This window comes from Mytilus californianus, unplaced genomic scaffold (assembly GCF_021869535.1).
Source record: "Mytilus californianus isolate M0D057914Y unplaced genomic scaffold, xbMytCali1.0.p SCAF_5, whole genome shotgun sequence".
NCBI lineage: Eukaryota > Metazoa > Mollusca > Bivalvia > Mytilida > Mytilidae > Mytilus > Mytilus californianus.
The window spans coordinates 116,487,312-116,509,444 of NW_026262701.1; the positions used below are offsets into that span (position 1 = coordinate 116,487,312).

General features: G+C 33.2%; 1 protein-coding gene across 1 annotated transcript in view; it reads left to right on the top strand.

Moving 5' to 3' along the window:
• The first annotated feature begins 6,164 nt into the window (after nucleotides 1-6,164).
• Nucleotides 6,165-22,133, top strand: part of LOC127700739 (uncharacterized) — a 52,870-nt gene continuing 36,901 nt past the window's right edge. Inside the window, exon 1 of the mRNA XM_052204384.1 lies at nucleotides 6,165-6,210. The gene's annotated coding sequence lies outside the window, so the exon portion shown is untranslated. The remainder of the gene's footprint in view (nucleotides 6,211-22,133) is intronic.

The following is a 22,133-nucleotide window of genomic DNA, read 5'->3' on the forward strand; positions in this document are numbered from 1 at the left end:
TTCCTATGATCAACGAGCAATATATTTATAAAATTCGTAAACCAGTTGTAAAAATAAAATTAAAAACATTCTTGGTCACATTCGTGTACCAAATGCGGTAAAGAATGTATGTAAACTAGTGAAGGAGGGTCTGGATTGGGTTTACATAATAGATAATAATGGGCAAAAAGTGCACAATGAAGGGGGGACAAAGAATAGAGACAAATAGTAAAAAACAAAAAAACAAAGGAAGGAAGGAGAAAAATAGAGAATAGAGTATAATACGAAAAATAAATAAAAAATGAGAGAAAAATGGTATAAAAAAAAACAGAATATAAAAACGATGTGACCCTCATGAGGCAGTAATCATTTTTATGATAACGGTATCACAGTCAATAGTTTATTTACGTAGGTAACCATACACTAAATAAAATTCTATTTGGAAAAACTACATGATCGTACATTAAAAAAAACTTGATATCTGTTTAACTATGATATTTGAAATATAAATGCAACTGCATATTGTCTTGTTTTCATTATTTCTTGAGACAATTGCATTAGAAGCTTGTTATACTGGTATTTAAAAAAAATATTCAACTTTGCTCAGTATCCGGGATATTTTTATTCAAATGAAACAAAATTTTGTCTTGTCTCGTCTCGTCTCGGTCTCGTCTCGGTCTCGTCTCGTCTCGTATCATTTCGTATCGTTTCGTATTGTATTATATTGTTTCTGGGACTATTATACTAATATTAGTATAATAGTCCCAGATTGTATGTGACGAAGCTTCAAGGAAAAGCCAAATTAACCTGCCTTTACTATAAATAAATTTGTCACAGTCTAACGACAGTTTAAAAAATATACCAAAAAGCGCATTTTTTTTAAAAATTCATATGTATTAAAAGTGCCATAACTATTTTCAAAAGCGTAAATTTACCTACAGTCACATGCAAACAAATATAAATGTAGCAGGTAAGTAGTGTCTTGAAAATTCCTAATCATTATCAAGCACAGATCTTACATTCTTTCACCAAGCTATGTTTCCATTGTAACTATCAGTAACAAGATTGCTTTTCTCATCACTTGGCGTCCGTCGTCCGTCGTCCGTCGTCCGTTTAATTTTACAAAAATGTTAACCCTGAAACAACTGAGCTAAATTTAATCAAACTTGGCCGCAATTAAATTAATCGTCATTGGGGTATATCTACTTTTAGGTTTAAAAAGTGTGTCAGTTGCAACCAACATGACTAAAAATAGAAAATAGGAGTAAAATGCAAGTTTTGTCTATTATCTTGAAAACAGCCATAAATATTGAAAAAATCTGACACAGACAGAAATGTAGAATGTTGAGATATTCCTACTGTCTATTTACGCCAAAATTGTAAGACGACTTCTTATAGGAGGCATTGCCCTTAAATGTCGAATTTTACCTTCTTTTTTTTTCTTCACTTTTGCCTTTTATCTTGAAATCTATAATAGATAGAGAGAAACTTAAGATTACAAAAATGACCAGCAATTTTTAATTTTCCCTTTTTGGACGGTGATGTTCCTTTGGCACCGTCTTACTGCGATGTTTATATATCCCATCTCGTTCGCTATGCCCGTGTCTATAATGACATTTTGGATTTTATTATATTAATGAGTGTAATCTATGTATTACTAGTAAATTATTAAGTCAAGGATTTCGTTACCATAAATTACTTAAAACCTTTACAAAATTCTTTCATATATACTAAGATTTGGTCTGCAAGTTTGGCTGTACCTGTAGAAAACTTATTTCAAACGGAATAGCGCATCCTAAATTTTACGGTGATGTTGTAAACTGAGCCCGGAAATTTAGATACGATCCGGGTAAACTTATCAATCCTTTAAATAAACTTATTTTAAAAGGTTACCTATTCAACACTGTAATTAAATCTTTGAATTTTGTTTTTATTGGTATAAATATTGATTTTGTTATAAGTAAATTAAAACCAAACTAAATATTACACATATGTACATTCACGGTACTACAATTTGTCGATACCTATAGTTTGGCATTGCACAAGGTCATGTTTTTCTCTGACTGTTAATGACGTCTTTAAACTAAATCCATTGGATGTTGGATGTGTACTGATTGATATTTTAGTCTTAGATGCATGATTTTTTTCATTGGTTGTTATTGGCTTTGTAACTGCGAGTACTCTCAGATCTGTACTTAGTGTCTTTTTGTTTTTGGGAGGTATACGTACCCGTACACGTCCACTCTGTGTTTTTGTTAGATGTATTTCTTTTTGTATTCATCTGATGAGTTAAGCCTTTTCAACTGATTTGTATAGTTTGTTCTTATGTTGTACTGTTACACCATTGTCCCAGGTTAGGGGGAGGGTTGAGCGCTCACAAACATGTTTAACCCCGCCACATTCTGTATGTGCCTGTCCCAAGTCGGGTGGTTGTCGTTGGTTCATGTCTGTCATACTTGTTTTTCGTAAATTGTTTTGTTAAAAATTAGGCCGTTAGTTTTCTCATAATTCATATTTTTCATGTTGGGGCCTCAAGTTTTATAGACGACCATACGGTATTGATTTTTCTCATTGTTGAAGGCCGTACGGTTGCCTATATTTGCTTACATCCACTTTATTTGAACTTTGGTGGATAGTTGTCTCATTGGCAATCATACCACATCTCCTTATTTTTATATAGCAAGACAAGATCTACAAAAAAGTCTAATGGCCGAAATCGTCAGTCGACTCCTTATTGGAGTTATTACTCTTTAAATCATTATGGCGATTTTTACCCATTTTTAGTTTGTGTGACTATTATCTTGCAATTAAAACTATAATAGATCGATAGATAGACACTTTAAAGAGCAAAAATGATTAGCAAGACAAGATCTACAAATATAAGTCATATTGCTGATATTGTCATTTGACTCCTTATTGGAGTTTTTGCTCTTTAATGACGATTTTTACTCTTTTTATTTTTGTTTTTTTGTTTTTTGCCTATTAACGTTATAAGATAGATAGACACTTTAAATTACAAAAATGATCAGGAAGACAAGATCTTCTAATAAGTTTAACTTTGCCGAAATCGTTAGTATACTCTTTATATATGAGTGATTGCCCTTAAATGACAAGTTTTTACCTTTTTTGTTTGTGTTTTTGCCAACAACTAAAGAAGATAAAGAGAGAAACTGTAAACAGAAAAAATTATCAGCAATACAAGATCAACAAAAAAAAAATGATTTTGTCATGAATTTAATTCAAATCAAAAATGTTGGAGAGTGTCCATTGTTGAAGATGAACATAGACCTTGGTGGGCGACACAGGCTCTTTACAGCCTCTAGTTATTTGTAGGTACATTAGGAATTAATATTCAAATAAGGAAAATACGGTGTAACCTTCTAGGGAATTATTTTAGGTTGGATAGATAATTACCTCTTCAGAAGGTGACAAACAATTGTCTTAAAAGGAACATATTTTAGAAAGGTGGAAATATAAACTAGAGGCTCTAAAGTTAATCATAGGTTTCTTCATACTGATAAAAAAAATATATGGTTTCTAATGAATTTTGTCTGAAATATGGGAAATAGAATTTTAAAAGAAATCAGTGCAGGAAATGGCTACTTCCGGTTTACAAAAGGTAACTTCCGACTAACCTTTTCAAGGTCATACATCTACCAACCTTATGCTTCATCATGTTTAAATATGAATTTATTGCAAAGGTCAACATCTAGAACGTCAAATTTACCTTTGACCTTGACCTAAATTTCAAGGTCATAAAGGAAGGACCTCAAATCAAAAGACCCTAGGTCCCTTCTGTATATGGTTAATGAGTTATATCACCACACAGCTAATTTTAAATATAAGAGGGGAGAAAGCTCATATTAAATGTCAACGTACCCTTTCAACCAAAATTTATGTGCTGCGACATGTTGCAAATAACTATTTTGTAAAATATTTTGTTGATATTTTATACGGTTTCTAAAGAATAGCCAAAGTAAGCCAAAATCAAAATTTAGAACATGACCTTGACCTTTGACCTTGACCTCATTTCATTTTGGTGGACCAAGAACCTCAAGTCAAAAGACCCTAGGTTCCTAGCACTTATGGGTTATGAGTTTCTATTACATTTCACTTATATTAAATACAGGAGGGGAAATAACTCTCATATGGAGTCTCCGGATCACTTCAGTCAAAATTTGTTTCGACAACCTGAGGATATAACGAGCAATTTGGAAAAAATAAATTTGTCGGTTTCTTTTACAGTTGCGTAGGAGAAGCGATCACAATAAAACAGTGTTTGGGGAGATAACTCCTACAAAGAAAAGTGTTCAGTTAAACGGTATCAGTCTGAAAAGCGTATCAACTGTTCGATATCATATACCAAATATCTAAGCGACATCTTGCGTAATAAAATCTTCTCGCAAGAAATAAAAGTGGCGGAAGAAAACAAAAAAATAATCAGAACAAAATCAATAGGTATTCCACGGAAAAGTGGAAAGACCTAATAAGGGTTATCAGACAATTTAAACAATGTTGACTTATTTGTGAATCTTGTCTTACTGATCATTTTTGCTTTTTAAGTTTCTATCTATCTATTGTAGTTTTTCAGATATAAGGCAACAAAGCAAAAAATGGTCAGAGCCATCATAAATGGGCAATAACTTCAATAAGGAGTCGTCAGACGATTTAAACTATTCGAATTAATTGTAGATCTTGTCTTACTGATCATTTTTTACCTATTGTAGTTTCTATCTATCTATTATACTTTTTCAGATATTAAGCAAAAACACAAAAAAAAATAATAGTAAAAGTCGTCATTATAGGGCAATAACTCCAATAAGGGGTCATCAGACGATTTCAACCATGGTGACTAATTTGTAGAACTTATCTTGCTGATCATTTTTGCTATAAAAATTTCCTTTCTACCTTTTATAATTTTCAAGATAATAGGCAAAAAATCAATAAGTAGGTAAAATTCGTCATTTAAGGACAATAACTCCTATAAAAATGTCGTCTGACTGCAAGTAAATAGGCAATAGGTAAATCTCATCATTCCAAACATTTCTGCCCTTGTCAGATTTTCTCTATTTATAGTGGATTTCAAGATAATAGACAAAACTTGCATTTTACCCCTATGTTCTATTTTTTGCCATGTCGGCCATCTTGGTTGGCAGGCGAGGTCATCGGACACATTTTTTTAAATTAGATACCATAATGATGATTGTGGCGAAGTTTGGTTAAATTTGGATTAGCAGTTTCAGGGATGAAGATTTAGCCAATAGTGCTGAAAGTGGCGTTAACACCAATCAATCAATGAAACGACGGACCAAATTGACCATATATTAGATTAAATATTATTCTTTGGACCAAATTATTGCTACGAAAGAGCATAACACGATTTTTTTTTATTTTGAAATAAATACAAAAATTTCAAATTAAAAATAAGTGTTTTACTTCTTCATATGGACTTCAATATTTTTCATGATAATCTTCTTTCCGAACAATTGTATCAACTGTATAACGCTGATTACTCATCATACATATACAGATATAAGAAGATCTATGTGGTATGAGTGTTTATTCCAAAGAGCATGTACACTGTTAGCGGTAAAAAAAACTGTAGGATCGGGATTTTTATAATCTGTGTCTAGCGTGTTTCCAGATCCCATTATTTATACAGATTATAATATAATTTATAACTAGAAACCATAGATTTTTGCTTCAAACAATTGTCTAAATAGTCGTTTAAAATAGTAGAGGCAATACACATTATCGCTATTTATCCGCCATTACTGGACATCACAAAGGTTCCCTTAAAATTTTGACGTCACAATAGAAAATAACTGACGCCACAATGGAAAAGTGATTGTTGTATGACGTCAATAGTCTCAGTCAATAGTTCAAGAGGCACAGATTCTCGGGTCAAGCGGCGCAGATTTCCAAATAGCGATAAGGTCTATCGAAAAATTTTGACGTCTATCGAAAAAGAGATGAAGATAGGACAAATCTTTTTAAGTTATTGTGTTAATCATTTATTTGCAAGTTTGGCTGTTCATTTTAATCAAAATGCCAAAATGCTATTTGCACAAGTCCGTTTTTCCCAGGTGACTGCGGTCTGAATCCGGATTTGTTGAACATAATTCATACTTAATTTCTATTTATAAGTATTCGGGATTTCCGATTATTCTACTTTCACTATCGTCGTTAGCGTACGTCACATCTAGCCGACAAAGTTAACAGTCTGAACAGGTATGAATTACTGCAACAATGTGCGATATCATATTTCTGCACCCATTTCTTTCAGATTTTGTCACTGGTCATAAAAAAAAGACGAATAACACTTTAATTAAGTTATTCGCTAACTAACCTGAATGAAATTTCACTGAGTCTAGTATCATGTGCAATATCTGCAATGACCATGTTGCAGCAGTTTGGTGTCCATATTGCTCCCCTCGCAATAAATTATAAGGTGCTGATGTTGTTATTTCGTATTTATGGATTACCATAGAACATTCAACTCTTTCCAAACCTAATTTCATCGGGCCCGGATTACCTTACCCTACGGTTACCGCTGAATCTTTAACTGTCCTTCAGGACAACCTCTAATAGAGTGTTTAAAAGACTGTAGTATTAAAACTCTACATCATCCTGAATATCATACAACTATATACACAATTAATTTACATGTGTATATGGTATCTTAATCTTGAGTTTCTGAAGTAACTGGTAGAGGTAATCTATATTCATGCTTTTATTTTATTTTTGATTTTGTTTCTGCAAATTAATGGTTTTAGCTCTTAGAGTGTGCAATGCATAGCACTGTTTTCTAGATATTAATTCACATTTTTGTTTTGTATTTCTATCTAATACTAGATCTGTGTTTTCTTGTTTGAATTTGGAACAATCCATAATCAATTGTGTCTGAATGGTTGTAGACAGTTCATAAGATTAAATGGACGTATCTTTAATGATACATTTTTTGTGTAGTCTCTTCTAGTTGATTTATGAAGGACACCGTATAAGACTCTAGAATCTTGCATTTTAGTAATATATGTTTAATGTCTTCGTCTTCATTGTCACAGAGTTTACACTGAAGGGTACTCGTATTTTGTAAAACTAGCACGTTTTTTTTTTGTGTCATATAATTTTCAGTGACTAGTCAGCTTTTAATATATTACTGTCATTATTAAGATCAATGACTCGGTAAAAACACATCACAGTTTTAATAAATCAAAGAGGAATAGGATCTACTGTTTAATACAAATCAACTTTTTTCTGTACTATATTTTTCTATTTAAATTTTTTCGGTGGGTATCCAGATTATGATATTGCAGAAATCATATTTGTATAGTAATTTCCTAACTGCTATATACCCACTATTACTGTTGTCTGGTTTAATAAGAAGCTATCGATATGCAAGTTGCTTTTCTATTGAATTGTTGCTTTGTCTGCACATGTTATTGAACAAAGTTAAACTTTTTGTATCAATTTGTGCCTCTATAGGAAGCATATCAGACTGTTGGATCTGGGGTATTTGAATGTAATGATAAAATTTTCTTTAATGTTGAATTTTGAAACTGCTCTAATTTTAGCATATTTGTTGAACTTGGTTGTAATACTTCTAGACCATACGTCAGGACAGGTTGGATACATATGTGTCTTATATATATTTATATAGATGTTAATTGATCTAGACCGTTATTCCCATGAAAACCTGCTGCTAGTAAACTTTAGGCTATTCTACGTGCTTTTGTGATATTATGCTCTATATGGAGTGTATCTAATTTTGATTTTAGTTAGTCGTTGACCGAATTATTCCTAAATTATTAAGATGAAACGTCAAATTGTGATTGTCTGCTTTCTTTGTTTTGTTGTTTACTTGAATGATGACAATTTTCTTGGGTTTTAGAGTATAATGATGTAGTAAACTGTATTGTAAGGCATGGTTTACCAAAATTTGTAAATCAGTCATCCGCGCATGCAACGGCGTTGATTTTGATGTTGCCTTTCTTACAGCATTGCGTTGAATTTTCATATAAAAAGAAGTCTTCCACATATCATTTATATAGGTCGGCTCTTAATAATCCCGCTTGTTTGACCCCTTGATATACTTTAAATTTCTGGGATTGATTCTTCTATTTGATGCTACAGCTTGTATTTTTATGTAGTTTGTCAATTATTGACCATACTGATAGTTTTATATCTAGTAAAAGATAACTTCTTCATTATCATATTTATGATGACCACATCAAATGCTGATTTAACATCGAGCAACGCTATATTTAAAGGACTATTACAGTCACTGTATTCTCTAAACTTCTTCAAATATAACTGCTGCATTTAAAGGGGAAGTGTTTGGTGTAAATCCTCTTTGTAGTGGTGATTGTTTCTCAAGTAATACTGTCTAAAGTCTATTCTGGTGATGTATTCAATGATTTTACATAAAATGGATAGCACAAAAATTCCTCTGTAGTTCTTGGAATCCATCTTACTTCCTTTGTTTTTAAATATAGGAGATAATAATCCTAATTTGCTGATTTCAGGTATTAATTTACCATGTGTGATTATATTGACCAAGGATAGTATATGTAATATAGATACAATGAATAAGCGTTGTTTCTTGAAAAAGAAACCATGACCCCGGAGGGCGAATGGTTTGTTTTTCATGAATCAATGCTTATCCATTGTATCTATAACTTAAACTATTGTGTTATTGTCTTTTCAAAATTAAATCCTTTTCTTAATTAGAAGGTATTGTAACTGAGTTTAAATAACCATGTTATCATGTTCAACGATGCATTACTAAATATAAGATCACAACTAATTGGTTAGAAAAATACAAATATAACACAACACGTCTGCCTTTAAATTATCAGGCATCTGAATATTATCTGTGTTTACAAAATAAGACATATTCGAACTTATTTCTAATAAAATTGAGAATGGAAATGGGGAATGTGTCAAAGAGACAACAACCTGACCAAAGAGCATATATAAAGTATATATAATAAGTATGTTACCGAAATTTCTAGCAAGAAGCTTAATTCTAGGCACATCACGATTTACTCGCATAGGAATTTGCGAATAAACATTTGTAAAATTATGTAGTAAAACAGCTGAAATCTTACTATATTTATAAAACAAAAATGGACAAATTGAATGTAATCATTTTTGTTTCAAATATGTGAAATAGCCAATAATAATCCAAAACTAAACGGTAAAACTCGCTATTATTACAAAAATATCCACAACTACATACAAAATAAGAAAAAAAAAAAACAAAAATAAACCAGAAAAACTAAAGAATAGGAACAACAAAGAGAATACAGGGATTTGAACCTAAACCGACAAGTCCCTACCTTTAACTTGACTCTTTAACTCATTGATCTTAACCATGCTAACCTCGCGGCTACCAACTTATACTATACGATTGCCTATTATGTATATATAAAGGTACAAGCCCCGTGTGTCCGTTGTACCGAGTACCGATGTATATCATATGTTCATTTATATATATAAAATAGACATAAAAATTGTAACCAATTGGAAGCCGAGAGGTTTCGTCGATATGTTGATGTCAGTCATATATAACAGATTTCAAGGACGGGTTCGATTCCCAGTGGAGACATATACAAATTACAAAAATTAAAGGTAAGTTTTTAAATTAATTCCATTAGTGAACAGAAATCAATAAATTAGCTAATTCAAACTTAATGAAATTAGGCACACAAAGGAAACAATTGAATATAATTTGGTGAATCCATTTCAGCAACAGATTTAGAAAGCGTTGATTCTAGAAAAAAGAATCCACGGTAAATGAATAGGCTGACGTCACGACAATGGTTTAAAAGCAGTGAAGTCTTCTCCTGTATATATTATGTGTAGATAAAAAATATCTTCTGACTTTTCTGTATTAATAGATATCAATATTTCAACAAGTTCTGATCTTGCTACTGTTCTGGGTGAAACTTGATCGCATAGATAATCTATTTCTTGATAATTTACATCACATAGTTTTTGGTGTTTTAAGTCGTATGTAGTATTCTGGATTAGTTCAGCTAGGGTTTTTAAATGTTCGTGCCAACAATTAATCACTTCCTCATTTTCATAGGTTCAATCTGATGCATGCAGATCATTGATAAAGATGTTTTTGTTATTTCTTTGTTTGTTTTGTAGTTGGTAAAATTGCCTTTTATTTGCAGTTATAATTCTGTCTCTTTCTATATGTTAACGTTTGTTTTCTTCTTTTTAGTTCAGTTCTAAACAGTTTCTAGTTTGCTTTTTATTAATAACCAATGGGTGTTCAGGTTCATTTTTCAATTTCTTGTATGCAATTTTATTCTGATTTAAAGTGTGTTTAATTTCAAGGTTCGGGAGTTTAACTTCAGTCTGTTTTTTTTTTACCAGAGCTTTTGTTTAGCTGTATTTGAAAGTACTTCCATCATGTCAATGGTTTGTTCAATTGTGCTCGTGATTGAATTTTGTTGACCATTTAATTTTTCTGTTAATTTTTTTTGATATGATCAATTTTTTCAGTTTGATTGCTCTTCTTGAGTTATTTATTGTTTAGATATCCTCATTAAAATCGCCTCCAATTACAATATCATGTGTCAGCTCATATTTTTGGATGAACTTAAACAATTGGTCGATATTTCACTAAACTCTTTAAATTTGTAATTTTTTTATTTTGTTGATAGATATGCCGAAACTACTAAAACTTTATTTTTTAAGGTTATTTCAATACAGTGAATTCTGTTGTTTCCATCAATTATTGGTTTTACATATTGATTGATAGAGCGGTCCCATAATATGGCCACACCTCCATAACCTCGGAATGATTTTACCAATAAATTACACGTGTTATTGCTGAGTTAATTGATTTTCCTTTACCACCTAATTGGGCATTTAACTCATCTAGCAAATCAGTTCATTGTCAAATAACCATGAATGCTCTTGTAGTTATATGATATCTATTTGATTTTTCATATTCTCAATTAACGGGGCAATAGCCTTAACATTTTTACAGTTAAAAGACAAAATTCGTAGTCCGCTTTGCTGTGGCGTCTTCACGTCCTGCGTTGAACAAATTAATTATAGTTGGTTTGGTCGTATCCATTAAAAAATGATTTTGCTGAGCTGATTGATCAAACATATTTTGGAGCAGTCATGTGACACTTGTCATCTATATTGTTGTTCCGTGTCGAGTGTTGAGAAGTGTTGTAGTATGTACCTCTGCTATTTGGTATCGTTTGTGGGTTTAGGTTTGTGTGCATATTGTGTTGAGACTGGGTCGTAGGCATTGACCTTATGTCAGTAAAATATATAGGTTGTCCCAATAGAGGTGGTATTTTGGATTTCCTATTTTGGTCTGCATACCATGCACATCTTGATGCTGTGTTTGCAAATGGCTACTAGATTTGTTGTTTGATATTACTGTTCTTGACCTCGGTAATGCTCTGTTAACTGTTGGAGCAAAACGGGGCAGGGTGATCCCGCATGATTGGGGTACCTCTGTGTACGCTATAGTTATCAGTGCTTCTTCTTTTCTCTTGATTGGTAGGGTTCGAGTGAATTGAGGTGTGAACATTTTCCGTAAATGACTGGTGATTTTGTCAAATTGAGTATCCATTTGTTGTAGGATGAATCCTGATACTTTCTCATGTGACTTAGCTACCGTTTGTTCAATATGCCTGTTTGAGGATCATTGATGTGTATTTATGTTTACATCATGTTGGTTGAGTTTTTCTCCTGTGAGGTCAATAAGTACACACTTTTTTGTAAATGTTGATTTGATTTTTTTAGTTTAATTATTTTGATTTCGAGTTTAGTGACGTAGGACTGTTACCATACCAATTCGGTATGCATTTCTTCGTTCAGTTTATCTCTGATCTTCAATTCTTCTCTTAAGTTTTTCTTCTCTCTGTCTTATATCACTCATTTTGTGAGATCTTTTGTTTTTCATAGAGAGGTGTACATCAATGTCTGGCAGGTGAGTAGTTCTGTCTGGAGTCTCAGAATCCACAGACTTGTTTTGGCCTACCATTCCCACTGATGCATTGTATGAAGTTGTCTTGATCAGAGACATTATTATAATTTGTGGACATAGGTGTCATAGAGCTTGTCAATAAAGAGTTCTCTTGGATTAGGCGTAAGGCCAGACCCTGGTTTTTGCAAAGAATGTTGCGAGGTACTTGACTTTGTTGGAGACACTGCTGTCAGTACTTTTGTTTGTTCATCGAAATCAATGCAATGTTTATTTCACAGCTTGAACAGGTATATTCAAAACCATCATAAGATGCACAGGACATATGACATGGTTGAGTATAAGCTGAGCAGCGTACAACTTGAGTATCGATAATTTTGTTGCAGATGTGACATACGTTATGTAGTTCTTCATATATTAGAGCTTGTAGACTATCTTGGCAATTGTTATTATAGTCTGAATGATTCGAATTGTTCGTGTCCACAACTGCATTTGCCATTGCTTTCGCTGAGTTTGACTTTATTGTGGTGTTTGTCTGATGATATGTTAAGCAGAGCTTACATGTATAACAGCCAATTTCAGTTAACTTTTCGACATTTTGTATTTCATATTCAGATAGTTTTGTACATCTATAATGAATCCAGTGTTGACCTCTATTACAAAATATTGCCCTTGTTTGTACATTTCGCTTAGCTTCACTTTGGTTTTGTATGGTTTTACAAGGCTGGTCCATCAGAACTAATTGAGTTGGTGAATAAGTATTATTTTGGAATGTTTGTCCTAAACCAGTTAGTTCTTTTTCTAATTTTTCATTCAGTGATTTTAAGTTCACTTAGTCGCCATTTAGGACTACATCTTTTGACTTTATGTATTCTGCTATGTCTTCTTTTATGAAGATGTTAATTTTGCAGGCGTCACGAGACATCCCGATGGTAAAAAAAACTTCGGCCGGCCCTGGGAAATTTTATTTAAATAAGTTATCTTTTGGTACTTTATCCTTACTTTACAAGTTATTTTAATTTGTATAAAGTAATTTTCAATCAAAATTTCAGAAACAAAATGTATTACTCCATACATCTTTTTAAGTTACAATGCATAATGTGAAAATAATTTGTTTATCATCACAATGTTAGCGTCTATGTATCGATTTTACTGTCACTTCATTGTTGGAATTACTGGATCATCCTGTCCTACTATGGCACCGAGCAAGCCTTTGAGGTACGAATGTAGTGATCCAGGTATATTCTAATTTGCTTCCCATCCTAGGTTCCAGTGTTTCTTACCCTCTCATCAGAAGTACTTTGTCATTTCTCATGCCCCTAAGGTGACATTCTGGTTCTGGTCCTTCAAGTTCATTGGGTTTTTGTCGGTGGCTGGATATCTCTATTTGATGATATTGTGAAGGATCACACAGGTTGTGATGATTTTTCTGTGTCTCTGGTTCATGGTCCTCAGCAAAATTCGAAGCTTGCGTGCCAGAATACCAAAGGCATTCTCCACCACACCGGTGGTTCTGCAGAGTCTTTAGTTGAATATTTTCTCATAATGCTCCATTTTTTCTGATGGATAACGGGTCCACCAGGCGCTTGTTGATTACAAAAGCATTCTCCCCTACTTTGTAGTATGGGACAGGAACGTCATCGCCCAAGTAGAGACTTTTCTTCAGGGAGATTGAATATGTTATTCGGACTTTCCAGGCCTTCCTTCAGTTCTGACCCATTGCAGATACTGGCATCGTTCCTGGAATCATCAAAACCGACATTAATTCAAAGAAACTTGTAGTCTGCGTCCACCAATGCCATGAGAACATTGTAGAAGAAGCCCTTGTAGTTTCTTTACACAAAGCCAGTACTTCACAGGCAGGTGACCGAAACATGCTTGCCATCCAGAGCACCACAGCAGTGTGGAAATTTCCATTTCTTCTCAAACTGCTCAGCAATTGCTGTCAGTTGTAGTAGGACACTGGATTACTTCAACAGCAAACTCGACTATGATGGCATGGCAAATAGCATTGGTGATAACGGAGATGGGGTTTCGAGCAACTCTGAAGTTGAAAGTCAGGCTCCGATAATTGTCACCGCTGGCCAGATATCGTAGCGTGCTGGACAGCTTGAGACGAGGAGGGAGAGACTGTCTGTACCATGTGTTCTTCTTCTCTGTTCAGCCTTATACCCTTTGCAGGATATTTTCGTTGACGCCTCTGGGAAGTCTAGTGTAGTTGTTGAAGACTTACTCATCTTTTGTCGTCTCCTTTAGTTAAGTGCTATAGTGGCAACTTGCTGACTCGCATAGATCCCAGTTTCCTCCTTCACCAGTTTGTCCCTGTACTGGAATATAATAATCAAAACAAGATAGGGACATTGTCGAATATTAGAAAGGCAAATAGCAAAATATGACAAAGATATGCTGCCTTTTTTCCTGATTGTCTAATCAAAGTATACCATTCTGCAGTTACTGAATTGTGAATAATTGTGATTGAAGATTTGGGAGTTACACACGCCTCTGTTCTGTAGAGTTTCTCATGACTGTCTGAAGAAGATGCTCTGAGGCTGGCCTTTGATATGTCGACGTTACCAGGACACAGGTGAAATGCTTGAGCTACTCAAATTCGCCTGTCTTCGCCGACACCAAGGTCTCATCTCGATTTCATCGTACTTTAATACGATGGCTAAATGACGGCATTACGAGGGCTTCACGTAGTCATCTGGCCTTCTTAAGACAATCGGGCAGCTAATTGTTTTCTTCGTAATGTCTTCGTAAGACGATAATGCCCGATGGCACTGATGATCACACGACGTAAAGACGACGATGACACGATTTGCCCTCATGATGGCCTTACAAAGGGCAATATGAACATACGAAGCCAACACGAAAATGAACCTTCGCAAGGTCATTCAGAATTTTGTTGGCATGCCAATGAGTTTGCCACTGCTCACAAAGTTGCTGCCGAAGACTGAAAACTCAACCGGCGGTCATACGATGGCTTAAGATGCCATCACGAATGGCCCGATGTTTTTACGATCACATCCAAATTTTAACATTTCGTTTACCGTGTGTCCATCCTGTGCCAATTTCGGGATAGTGTGACGTCTGCATGACTGCTTTACCATTAACTACACATTTTCAGTGTGTGTAGTAAATCGTAAGTGTGTTCTGATGTTGTAATTTCTCAAATACTTTGATGACTTTACAAACAGTGAGACCACTTCTGCCAATATCATCTGTTATCTTCACATGACGATTATTTGATATTTCTGTGTTAAAGTAGAGGGGGGTGGATTTTTTTATCAGTTCAAATGTTACTGAATTTGCAGTGCCTACTTCGTACTCAATATGTACATCCCACCAATGTGCTGTGCTGTGCTCATTTTTTTGTATTCTTGTCTTTCATTTTTGCCTATGTGCTCTGTCTTTATGCAATTTTGTTTTTCTTTGTTCACATATTTGTTTGTTTTTATAGTGATTAGATTATAACACACTGTTGGCTGCTGTACCCCTATATTTGACATTTTTACCTATTATAGAAATAAGATTTGGTATGAGTGCCAATGAGACAACTCTCCATCCAAGTCACAATGTGTTAAAGGTAAACAATTATTATGTCTGTTTGATTGTTCACACATTTAGCTAGCTCTAAAACCAGGTTAAGTCCACCATTTTCTGCATAAGGAAATGCCTGTACCAAGTCAGGAATATGACAGTTGTTTTTATTTGTTTAATGTGTTTGAGCTTTTGATTTTGCCATTCGATAAGGGACTGTCCGATTTGAATTTTTCTGGGAGTCCGGTATTTTTGTTTATTTTACTTTGTAGCTAGATTTTCTTAGAGACCGCCTTATCCAAATTTATTCCTCATGACTAGTTGTTTTGCCTGAGAAGTAGTTTGCTATTGGTGATACAGAGCTTTTGTTCATATTTGATTCCATTTTATTTTACTTTTTATATATGCCCTCCTTTTATCTATGGGCTTCTTGAATAATTTGTTAAAACAAGATGTTTAGTATCAAACTCAGTAAGATTTTGATATAAAAAGTACTAAAACGTATCTGTTATTTAAATTTTCGCCATATTAAATGGTGTGATGAGCAGATTTAAGCTTATTTCAGTAAAAGAAGTAAATCACATTCCAACAGGAAATGTTTTTAGTTCAATGATAATATGTTCTATGATAATATGTTCAATGTGGTGTAATTCCTGATATATATGTAAACGATAAAATTATCCGCTCCCAAAACAAAACACATCCACCATGTTCGACATTAAACGCAGGACGCTCCCTCAGTTATTATTTTAAAACGCCATTAGAAATTTTGGTTGCATTTAGCCGCATAACCATGAATCAGTCTTTCTTTTTGTAAACACCAATCACTTAGATAGAGGCTGACTTTAAGGTATAATATTAGTTTACTTTTTTTTCCATTTATTTTATTGTACTGAATAAGTAATAACACGGAATCACAGAATTAAATAAGAGGCTTATACTTGGCTATATTTTTTTTTATTTAAGGACATCAATTTATATGAATAAAAGTCACCGTGGGGTATATGGCAATGCAACAACATCCTAAGAACACACAAAACGAAAAAACATCTAGTCTAGAGGGCAACATAAAGTCTTTGAACAACATTTAGTTGCTCTAATTAGTTATCAAAGGTACCAGGCTTATAATTTAATAAATCACTTAAACTATTCAAAGTTTTGTTTCAATTTATAAGAGACTATCAAAGATCTTCATCAAGATCAAATTCTCTTAGTGACAAAAAGGTAAAGAAGAAACAAGAGACAACACTGACGTGGTGGGGTTGATGTGAAGGAAAAACACAAGGTTCTTACAAAAAAGAGAAGATAATATCATTACAGGAAATTTTAAACCATACTGGTATGGCTATAAATATAAAGTTGAGAAAAAGACAAACTGAATACGTATAGTTTTATGATGTCACAACTGTATGAAATCACAAAAACGCTTCATCTAACTGATTTCTCAAAAAGAAAACCCATGTTGGTCCATTTTTAAATGAGTTTTCTGACCTGTAATTATAGAGTGCAAGCAAGAAACAACTATACAGATTTTTTTTATCATGATGATGGTTTCATTTGATCAAAAGTTAAAAATTATATGAAATTATTGTATTATTGATAACAAAAGTACAACCATTGTGCATACTTGTTAAATTTCTGATCAAAATAAAAGGAATACATGTACAGATTATCAATACTAAATGGTAATTATGGATACTCAAATTCAATTTTAGTAATATATGCAAACTGTGACTGTCTTGTTACATTTATATATTTATACCATACCATGAATTAACCTTCAGCTTCCTTTATGTACTTGTGTTCTTTCGTTTCGTTTTCTAACAATTAAAATAACTCAGCATTTCGACCTTTCTAATCATTTACCTGTCACTTAAGACTTAATAAAAACTGTATATATACGTTTGTAAGATTTATTGATTGTTGCATGCCGAAATTCGACTGGCAAATATTTCATGCATATTCAGGAAGAGAGAAATATAACAGTTAATACAAAAGCTAGATTCTGCAAAGCAGGTCAACTAGGATTAAGGACCAGAAATATTTTGACTGCCACTGAAAAATGAGGGCATGTTTGATAGAGACAGAAACTTTATCTTGCAACAGGCCAAATATGGAACCCTCATGGTCTTATGTAATGGGAAGAGAGAAAGCATTCATCGGAATTAACGTCCCATTACGACCTAACGCGGCTGCGTATATATACATCCCGCGGAGCCAAACGAACGCCCCACTTTAGCAGAGCAAAGGTCTACTGTCGGACGATCGAGAGAAGTCCATGGTTGAACATATTTCCATACGCAAGTCCTACAAGTCTACACGAATGATAGATATTTGATATATAATTGAATAGTGTGAAACCTGAAAAGGTAAACATGTAATTTTGAAATCTGAAAATATCAGAGTGCAATTACCAGGCTTCTCAAAATAGAAATCAAAGTTACTCCATTTTATTACGGCACAATATATAATAACAAGACATACAGTCTTAGATGCATGATTTTTTTTATTAGTTAGTGGCTTTGAACTAGCTGTCAGTAACTGCGAGTACTCTCAGATCTGTGCTTCGTGTCTTTTTGTTGTATGGATGTACAAGTACCTGGCCACGTCCACTTGTGTTTGTAGTATTTTTATTTTCATCCATCTGATGAGTTAAGCCTCTTAAGATTTTTATAGTTCGTTCTTATGTTGTACTGTTACACCACTGTCCCAGGTTAGGGGGGTGGGGGTGGGGGGATCCCGCTAACATGTTTAACCCCGCCACATTCTGTATATATGTGCCTGTCCCAAGTCAGGAGCCTGTAATTCAGTGGTTGTCGTTTGTTTATGTGTTACATATTTGTTTTTCGTTCATTTTTTGTACATAAATTAGGCCGTTAGTTTTCTCGTTTGAATTGTTTTACATTGTCATTTCGGTGCCTTTTATAGCTGACTGTGCGGTATGGGCTTTGCTCATTGTTGAAGGCCGTACGGTGATCTATAGTTGTTAATTTCCGTGTCATTTGGTCTCTTGTGGAGAGTTGTCTCATTGGCAATCATACCACATCTTCTTTTTTTTATATACAAACAAATATATTTCACAGAACAGGATAAAGAATTTTACTGCCACACACCAAAATTGTTAGTAAGCAAATAAGCGACAAACCATTAGAAATAATTTAAAATGATATGATTAAGCCAAACAGATCAAATACACATTTGAGCTAGCCACAGTTAAATATGCACTACTTTATAAATAAATACATAAAATAAAAATTAATTTACACAGTTGTAGGTTGCACTTTGTAAATACAGCTGTTTCTCAAACCACGCCTCTTTTGGGGAGATATATAATATTCATAGATATGTTAATTTGTTAATGTACTGGTTCCCATTTATGATCTCTGTGTTTCATCTCATAGAGACATCACTTGGGAATGTAACCAGTATAGAAAAACATGGTAGCGCCTAAATTTTAATTCTTAGGAGGTCCAAATATGAAGGTAAGGGTAGTATAGAATTTTAGTATAAGTTTAAACTCTTAGAAGTTCAGGGCATATAAATGTTGAAAATATGCCGCACAGCCCTATATTTTGACCTTTGAATAAAATAGTAGTGCATATAAACTTTCCGTTCTGGGATATAATTTTTCACGAAACTTCATAGTAAAAGTGTCACAGTTTTAGCCGCAAAGGGAGTTCCTATGGGAAATTGCATTGTCCATATTTACAGAAATGCAACCTATATAGGGTTAAAAAATAGAACATACAGAATTTCACAAAATCTGGTTTATCTCAGAGATTTTAAAGAATTTAACTCAAATATGAAGTTTTATAAAATTTTCATGAAGATTGAGAAAATCCTGAGCCTTAACTATGATGACTCAGCATAAATTCACAGTTTACAGTATGCATGGTTTACTTAAAGCCCTGAATTCAAAATAAATCCATAATATATGCCTATTTGTGATTTAAATTGTTTAGAAGTGTTTATATTTACTCTTCGCAGTCATTGCAACTCATTAATCCTTCCTAAATAATTTTGTTGGGTTATTTTTGTCCTGTCGATAACCCAAAAGTAAGCCGTAACACCTAAATGTGTTTTTTTTGTGACCGCGGCATTAAAAAGTACAAGCTAGAATTACAAAAAGACCTCAATAAAACTTGCAATAGTGTGTTCTATCCTAAATATATACTAAATACTCCACATTGCTAGAAACAAGGAAAATATTTAGGAAATGTGAGGCCCCAGGGGGCAAAAAACAGGAAAAAAATGCCTACCCTGGGTCATAAAACAGATAATTTAACTTGTAAATGCTATGATTTTATTATTTTCAAGGTCTTTTGTAAACAAAACAATAACTGTGCTGGAAAGTTATGCAAAAATAAGATGTAAGCAGTCATTTCTATCAAACTTTTAGTGAATTTATGCACCAGACTGATATCTTCTTAAATACAATTTTGCAAATATGGCTTTGTTTAGACACTTCTAGTTCATACATTAACTAACTTATGTTAGTTATATGGTTAGAGATGATACTGTTGTGACAAGAATTCTTAACTGACCATTTGAGACAGAAATTGTGAACTTTCATTGACAAATAGGCATACAGTAAGATGTGGACTGGAGACACAGGCAGGATTGGATACTTTGTATAATCTTGAATGTTGGAATGATTAACTACTAAACAATACATTTATAGTATTCTAAAATGCTTACAATTTGTTATCAGAATAGTTTCAAACATGTTTTAGACATTTCATGTCAGAAAACATGCACATAGGGTAAGCTGGCAATGGTTAAAGTCTTGTTTTCAAATTCTTTAAAAAACTGAAACAGGGGTAGGGGTATAAAATTTACTGTAAAAGGAAACTTAGAGTATATGCAGTGATTTCCTTAAGGCTATAATTCTGATAAATAAGTATTGTTGTGAGAAAAAGTGTTTTTAGAAGGTTTTCTATTTGAATAAATGTTTGTATAGGTTGCACTTTGTAAATACAGCTGTTTCTCAAACCACGCCTCTTTTGGGGAGATATATAATATTCATAGATATGTTAATTTGTTAATGTACTGGTTCCCATTTATGATCTCTGTGTTTCATCTCATAGAGACATCACTTGGGAATGTAACCAGTATAGAAAAACATGGTAGCGCCTAAATTTTAATTCTTAGGAGGTCCAAATATGAAGGTAAGGGTAGTATAGAATTTTAGTATAAGTTTAAACTCTTAGAAGTTCAGGGCATATAAATGTTGAAAATATGCCGCACAGCCCTATATTTTGACCTTTGAATAAAATAGTAGTGCATATAAACTTTCCGTTCTGGGATATAATTTTTCACGAAACTTCATAGTAAAAGTGTCACAGTTTTAGCCGCAAAGGGAGTTCCTATGGGAAATTGCATTGTCCATATTTACAGAAATGCAACCTATATAGGGTTAAAAAATAGAACATACAGAATTTCACAAAATCTGGTTTATCTCAGAGATTTTAAAGAATTTAACTCAAATATGAAGTTTTATAAAATTTTCATGAAGATTGAGAAAATCCTGAGCCTTAACTATGATGACTCAGCATAAATTCACAGTTTACAGTATGCATGGTTTACTTAAAGCCCTGAATTCAAAATAAATCCATAATATATGCCTATTTGTGATTTAAATTGTTTAGAAGTGTTTATATTTACTCTTCGCAGTCATTGCAACTCATTAATCCTTCCTAAATAATTTTGTTGGGTTATTTTTGTCCTGTCGATAACCCAAAAGTAAGCCGTAACACCTAAATGTGTTTTTTTTGTGACCGCGGCATTAAAAAGTACAAGCTAGAATTACAAAAAGACCTCAATAAAACTTGCAATAGTGTGTTCTATCCTAAATATATACTAAATACTCCACATTGCTAGAAACAAGGAAAATATTTAGGAAATGTGAGGCCCCAGGGGGCAAAAAACAGGAAAAAAATGCCTACCCTGGGTCATAAAACAGATAATTTAACTTGTAAATGCTATGATTTTATTATTTTCAAGGTCTTTTGTAAACAAAACAATAACTGTGCTGGAAAGTTATGCAAAAATAAGATGTAAGCAGTCATTTCTATCAAACTTTTAGTGAATTTATGCACCAGACTGATATCTTCTTAAATACAATTTTGCAAATATGGCTTTGTTTAGACACTTCTAGTTCATACATTAACTAACTTATGTTAGTTATATGGTTAGAGATGATACTGTTGTGACAAGAATTCTTAACTGACCATTTGAGACAGAAATTGTGAACTTTCATTGACAAATAGGCATACAGTAAGATGTGGACTGGAGACACAGGCAGGATTGGATACTTTGTATAATCTTGAATGTTGGAATGATTAACTACTAAACAATACATTTATAGTATTCTAAAATGCTTACAATTTGTTATCAGAATAGTTTCAAACATGTTTTAGACATTTCATGTCAGAAAACATGCACATAGGGTAAGCTGGCAATGGTTAAAGTCTTGTTTTCAAATTCTTTAAAAAACTGAAACAGGGGTAGGGGTATAAAATTTACTGTAAAAGGAAACTTAGAGTATATGCAGTGATTTCCTTAAGGCTATAATTCTGATAAATAAGTATTGTTGTGAGAAAAAGTGTTTTTAGAAGGTTTTCTATTTGAATAAATGTTTGTATAGGTT